Source organism: Priapulus caudatus, unplaced genomic scaffold (assembly GCF_000485595.1).
Source record: "Priapulus caudatus unplaced genomic scaffold, Priapulus_caudatus-5.0.1 Scaffold897, whole genome shotgun sequence".
Lineage (NCBI taxonomy): Eukaryota > Metazoa > Priapulida > Priapulimorpha > Priapulimorphida > Priapulidae > Priapulus > Priapulus caudatus.
In genome coordinates, this window is record NW_014577958.1 from 25,845 (window position 1) to 33,013 (window position 7,169).

At 46.5% G+C, this 7,169-nt stretch overlaps 1 long non-coding RNA gene across 1 annotated transcript in view; it reads right to left on the reverse strand.

Annotated features, from left to right (window-relative positions):
• Positions 1–5,020, reverse strand: part of LOC106814281 — a 9,164-nt gene extending 4,144 nt beyond the window's left edge. The window contains exon 1 of the long non-coding RNA XR_001394588.1: positions 4,903–5,020. This is a non-coding gene — a long non-coding RNA (uncharacterized LOC106814281). The remainder of the gene's footprint in view (positions 1–4,902) is intronic.
• Between the last annotated feature and the right edge of the window lie 2,149 nt (positions 5,021–7,169).

A 7,169-nucleotide genomic window follows, 5' to 3' on the forward strand; every position in this document is an offset into this window, starting at 1 on the left:
CCATACAGCCTTCGCGTTAAAAATGTATTAATATATACGAAATTACGTCAATAAAATCTGGTAATCGAACGAACACGTAACTTCACAGAACGTAAGTTTTTAGTCAATGAGAAGCCTGAGTATTACAATACGCAACATTTACATTTACCATATTAAAAAACGTCAGTGCAACAGGTTGGCTGGTGTGCTCACGAGTACGTATATTTATAATATATTTTAACCATTATATAAACGCGCTCCACTCCAGCTTCCTTATTAGGTGCACACGCACTCCCACACAATTCTCCCGTATTCACAGTGTAATCTGGTTATCGTGAACTCGCGCCTGCTGCTGCACGGATGGGCTTCAACACACAGACCAAGCTCACACCTATTAACATAATAATAGTGTTCATAACATTACTTGAACACTATTAAAGTTTACGTCACCGGTAAATAGTACAGAATAAAAAAAATATTTCCACTTTTCACAAATAATTCTGCTTCACTTTGTATGGTATAATTGCGGCATTAGTACTTGTTTTTTACTATATTGTGTCGATGATGAGACTAGCTCGTAGTAACTTAAGCCGCAACCGCCCTATACGATACGCAGCTATAACTATCTAGTCTAATAGCTATAACTCTAACCGCAGGCAACCTGGTCTGTGGCTAATAGTTACTTAAAGCTAATGTGACATAACATCATGACTCGGGACATAGCCCATAGCAAGCAATTAATATTCAGGTAACACAATATTCAATCGTCCAGGTTTTTTGGGATTTTCAACTAGTGAGAAACAAATTTATAGGTAAGATTTGAGGATGCGTTTAGGTCCGGTTAGTTCGTACTTTGAATGCTAAAAAAATGGCAACAAAAATGTTATAAATTTACTATAGAAAATTTCGTGACGTAGTCAATTTAACAAGTAGTGTGAGCCGCACCTTCTTGCAGGTGTCAGCTCTATCTATTTTTAGTTTCTACGGTTCAACAGCAGAACACACCTGATGCAGAGCTGGAAGGGATTCTAGGTATAGGCTAAATTCTGCGCCCCCCCCGCCCCCCCGTTGTCCACCTGCAGCCAGTTTCAGTCACTCAACAAAAATCTCAAACCACAGTACTAGCACAGGTGCAGTGGAACAGTCTATCTGTAGCGACGCGTCTTACCACACACAATAAAGCTTGCACCTAGAAATCTCTTACAATTGATGCGAGATTAGACATGAAATAGCGTCAGATTATACACAGGCACAAATTACGGGCCTAGCCTCACGGTCAGGCAATTAAACCTGCCTCTTCACTACTGTTAGCTTGACATGACGCATTATAATCAACCACTCTCCCGAGAGTGCGACGTGCACTGTCGCGCGACGAAGCACGGCGAGTGCAGGGGGCGACTATCGCTACAAACTAAAGTCTTGACCGGAACCGCAGCAGAGGCGCGCAGCAGGACTCGACGCGAGCGAAATCAAAGCACCCACAAACTCTCAGCGCGGCGGACTGACGGCGTCAGGCGAAGCGCTGCGCGGTGCAAGCTCTACCACTATCGCGAACCATCTTTCGCGAAAGCTAAAATCATAGATGGGCTGCGGATTTACGAATTTCGTCGATCGCGAATAGTCTCTTCTGATCGGGCAACCGATCGCGCACGCTGCCGCGCCAATTTACGCGTGTCATGGATACGTCGCGACACCCTTAGCTATCATAACAGTGAAGGACTGTCGGAGCCCATCATGTCGTACTGCGAAATTTGAGGTTTAATAATCACACCGCTCTAACACGCTGACAGTTTTCAGCTTCGCGCGCCACGACCTAAGTCGGAGGGTAAAAACGAAACAAATTGTATTAAAACGATCGCCTATCACTCATCAAGACCATGTACCGTTATTATTACAGTGGTTTCTTTCTGTACCACCTAGCACAACATTGCTGTTGTGCGGCGGCAATCGCAGAACCCATTTCGTAACTACTTTGACTAAAAGAACGTAGAGTAGGTTAGTGTATCTTCCCTAAATAAAAACTTATAACAACTGGCTATAACAACTAAAGTTGTTGCAGGCAACCTCTGTCAAAATCCAGAATTACATTGGATTTGGGATGCAGCTTCAAGCTAAGATTTCCAATGTCATTATCGTTATACATTACCGTTATTGTACATAATACATAACATATACACATCATACATGTACTATATATTAAACAATCTCGAAAAGGTCGTTTCTGCACGGACTTTAGCCGCGGAAGGCCAATGAAAGTTGTGATGCTGAACATAAGCGCGAGCTCCATCGTTAGATCCACAGTGAGATAGAGAATTCTCCCTACACCCATCCATCCGCTACCGTCGTTGCTTATGACAAACACGATGTTATAGATTTTAAGGAGCAGAAATACACCAGACCATAAGAAAGCAATAGTACCGCAAAAGCCAGGTACCTTCAGTGCAAAAGAAGCTCTGCTATGAAGCTCTAGATCCGGGAGTTGAGACTTCTGTAGGAAGACCGTTACTTCAGGATATGCCCGCCATGCATTCCTACACTGGGTGGAGCTTAATGCCACCTCAACAATGGATAGCAAAATCGAACGAAGCACGGGTCATGCTCACATCTGCCAGCAATTGAGGAACACATCTCTTGCTCACGTGATGCGAACGACTTCAAACTGCGACACCAAGGGAAGCCTTATTAATAGAGAGAGATTAGAGAGAGAGGAGAGCCGCAAGAGAGAGAGAGACGAGCGAAGAGAAGAGAGATGAGAGGAGAGAGGAGAGAGAGAAGAGAGAGAAGAGAGAGAGAGAGAGAGAGAGAGAGGAGAGAGAGAGCAGAAGAGAGAGAGAGAGAAGATGAGAGAGAGAGGAGCAGATAGAGACGAGTGATTCAATGGTATAGTTAATATTATATCCTGCTTCATATCCTATCTATTAAATATCTCGTTACAGTATACACACGTTAACATTATGCTCAGGATTCGTAGATAATAAGGCAAAGCCTTTTACAGCAGTTCTCAGAGCGTTCCAGACAAAAGCTATATTCAGTGACTTGGCAACGAGAAAAATCGGAAATTTTCTCACTGTCTAAAAATTTCAGAGACTTAGTAAAACACTATAAATATATACATATCAATACACAGGCTCCAGTCTCTTCGGGACCGCCGCGAACCAGACACCCGTAGTTGAGCCGACCGTGCTGTGGAAAGCGGTGAATGAAACCGGCACTGTAACATCGTAGCTACGTCGGTGAGTTATGTATTAGCAGCTAAACTACGCGACAGCGCTCGCCAGCTGCAATCCCCGACGCGGGTCGGCAGCGTGCCCTCACGTGACGGCGCCACCTTGAGGGAATCGCTCAGGAACGTCCACACTTGCAGGCAGTTCCTCGGCTGGTACCGAAAACCAAAAAGGAGTGAGTGTGAGGTTTTGCTGGACGATAAACGTAACCCAACGTGGTGGGTCCGGATCGCTCGGTGGGCGCACGCCGTTAACGAGACGTTTTTTAGCGGACACTGGGCGGCGGCTGCTTTTATAAGTAAGGTTCCGTAAGTGACCTCTGCGTGTACTCTACGGGTGAAACCCTCGAAACCTTCACAAGCACAGGCGGCAGCGAGGGCAAGCATGCACTACATACACTTTCCGGCACAGACGCCAGTGTTGCAGGCTGAATGCGCGAGTCATCAGCTGCGGACAGATGACGAAAACCGAACATGAAATCATACAATTTGCGCTAACAATGCTAAAGCAGGGATAGAGCGGGGAGAGAGAACGGAGAGAATGAGAGAGAGAGAGAAGCGAAGAGAAAGAGAGAGAGCAAGAGAAGAGAAGTGCAGAGAGAGAGAGAAGCGAGAGAAAGAGAGAGAGAGAGAAGTGAGGGGGAGAGTAGAAGGAGAAGAGAAAGAGAGAGAGAAAAGGCGCGGAGAGAAAGGAGAGATGAGAGGAGAGAGAGAAGCGGAGAGAAAGAGAGAGAGAGGAGAAGAAGGGAGAGAAAGAGAGATACGAGAGGGAGAGAGAGAGAGAGGAGAGATGAGAAGAGAGAGAGAGAGAGAGCAGAGAAGAGAGCAGAGAGAGAGAGAGAGAAAGAGATGAGGAGAGAGATGAGAGATAGAGAAGACGAGACGAGAGGAGAGAGAGAGAGAGAGAGAGAGAGAGACAGAGAGAGAGAGAGACAGCTACAGAGAGAGAGAGACAGCTACAGAGAGAGAGAGAGAGAGAGAGAGAGAAAGAAAGAATGAATGAGAGAAAGAACGGACCATGATGATGACAACAGTTTTGTGATGCTCAAATGTGCCAGAGAACATAGTGCAAAGTGCCTACGAGGAAGAACAAAACAGGGAAGGTCATGGAACAAAGTGAAAACACACCTTACATGATAACAGCAGTTGATAACATGGGGAAAGAACAAAACACAGGGAAGGGCACCGAACAAATTGACAACAAAGAAGCAGCACTTAAATGGGAGGAACGAAAGACAGAGGATGGTGAAGAGAAAAATGAGGGCCTTGATAGAAACAACAACTCATACATAAGGAAGAACAAAAGACGTTCTGATGTTGTCTTTCACAAAATATCAAAGAAAAACGTGAAGAGGACGCGAGCACGTGCACAAGGACGGTGAGCAATGACAAGGGAGCAACGACATAGGGACAAGGAGGAACGAAACAGCGCATAGAAGCGTCTGTCGCAACGTGCGATGCGACCAAGGCAAAACGATATGTAAACCAATGAGCAAACCGATCTCAGAAGGCGCGTGTGTGTGTGTGTGTGTGTGTGTGTGTGTGTGTGTGTGTGTGTGTGTGGGGGGGGGCGTATAGTGCTGCAAGACGGAGGACCAACAGCACACGCAGGTTAGTGCAAGCAAACGACAGCACGTGTAGTAATCTCCATTGCATTTGTGAGGGAGAGCTATATATAGTGTACGCTTCATGCTACTTACTGCCATCTGTGAGAGTTACGTGTATGCCGTGTAGGTCCGCTCTGCAAAGACGAACAAAGATGCCATGGCTCGCCAGCTCAAACCTCTCTCACGCAAACCACCCCAGCACGCACGTAAAGCCTAGCGCAGACCTGCGACTTTTTCATGCAACTTGACAGCGATTCTGTAAAAATTGCTGTGAAATCGCTACGTCTGCGGGAACGTGCAACTGCAACCCGTAGCGATTCTGGTCGCTTGCGGCGAGTTGCAAGAAATCAAACTGTTTTGATTTTCAGCGACTCGTCGCTTCCAATCGCTCCCAAATTGTTCTAGAATTGCTTCGAAATCGCATGTGTGCGCACACGCGGTTGTTATGTCTTGGCCTCTGTGTTACGTCTTGGCCTCTGTCCAAGTGTTTCTGTGTATCTATTCAAGTGTTTCTGTGTAGGTTCACAAACAAAACATGCACGGCATTTTGGCGGTCACTCCACTTGTTTTTATTCTAGACTAGTCACGCCATCTCGTGGACGCAATACATGACAGCGGTGACACATCGACCGATCGCTTGCGGTTGCAGGTTGCAGCGACGAGCAACCAAAAAGCGCAGGTCTGCACTAGGCTTAAGGCACTCAGATGTCAGACCCCCCTTCTCTTTCTCAATTTCGGTGGCGCCCTCAGTGGTTTAAATCTTTATTTAATGTGCACCCCAACTCTCTCTCTGATGTGCTTCATTGTGTTGGGTCAATTGATATTTTTGTGTAATAATGGTAACTATAAGATGCATAAAATGCACCTGCCTTGTGACTGACAAAAGAAAAACCTTTTAGCCAAAGTTCTACACGTGAGCTATAATTGAACAGTGCGTCACCACGATTAAATTAGTTTAGATGTGACCAGTAGACATCTGGCAATGCTTGAAATGACCTATCGTGCTACCGGTCCTTTTGCTCGTTACTTCCACTTTACCTGCCTTTCTCTATATTACACGGATGAATTCTCGTGGAATTTTTCCTTTCACGTTAATCATTTAGAATTATTAACTGGAGATTACGCTGCAAATGCCTTTTGCACCGATCTCGTTGATCACAGGCAAGTGATGTGGTAATAAAGCTGACAGTCAATGCAACATCACTTAGAAGATTAGGATGAAATTTCCTCTTCACGCGTGCGTGCGTGCGTGCGTGCGTGCGTGTATGTGTCTATCTATCTACCAGTCTAGCAGTCTATCTGTGCGTCACTTTCGCTCCATTTTCACTCCCCCACCTCTTTCCCACACTCACTATGGACACCAGGTGCCGAACGCCATTTTTTTTAAACCCAGAAGCATAATACTTGGCTATGTGAGCGAAAGATGAGCGATGAGCTATCACTGATACTTCACTGACCCTTGCACAAGCACCGATTTGGGAAGCAAGTACACTATAAAGGAAGCCCACAGTGAGAGCTTTTGGAGATGTCTACAGGGCCATGCGCACGCAAGCACCCTTCCATCTTCCTCTGCTCCCTGCCCTTTCCCTTTCACCTTCTCCTACTTTGTCTTATCCACCTTCTTTGCCTACTATTTCTCATTCACCTTCTCCCCCTCTATCTACTGCACATTCTCTCTCTCTCTATCTGCACGGCCTCCCCTTCCTCTTTTATCTACTCCACCTTTCCCCCTCTCTCTCTATTTCCACCTTCTCCCCCTCCTCTATCTACTGCACCTTCTCCTTCCCTCTATCTGCATCAAATACTCAACTCCTCTACCTTCTATACCTCCCCCTCTTTTATCTACTGTGCCTTCACCCCTTCCTGTCTCTATATCCACCTCCTCCCCCTCTTTTATCTACTGTGCCTTCACCCCCTCAACTATCTATTTCACCATCTCCCCCTATAGCCCCTACTACTCTACCTTCCTCCACCTTCCTCCACCTTCTCCCTCTACTCTACCTTCATCCACCTTCTCTCTCTACTCTACCTTCCTCCACCTTCTCCCCCTACTTTACCTTCCTCCACCTTCTCCCCCTACTCCACCTTCTCCCTCTACTCTACCTTCCTCCCCCTACTCTACCTTCATCCACCTTCTCCCTCTACTCCATCTTCTCCCTCTACTCTCCCTTCCTCCACCTTCTCCCCCTACTCTACCTTCCTCCACCTTCTCCCTCTACTCTCCCTTCCTCCACCTTCTCCCCCTACTCTACCTTCCTCCACCTTCTCCCTCTACTCTCCCTTCCTCCACCTTCTCCCTCTACTCTCCCTTCCTCCACCTTCTCCCCCTACTTTACCTTCCTCCACCTTCTCCCCCTACT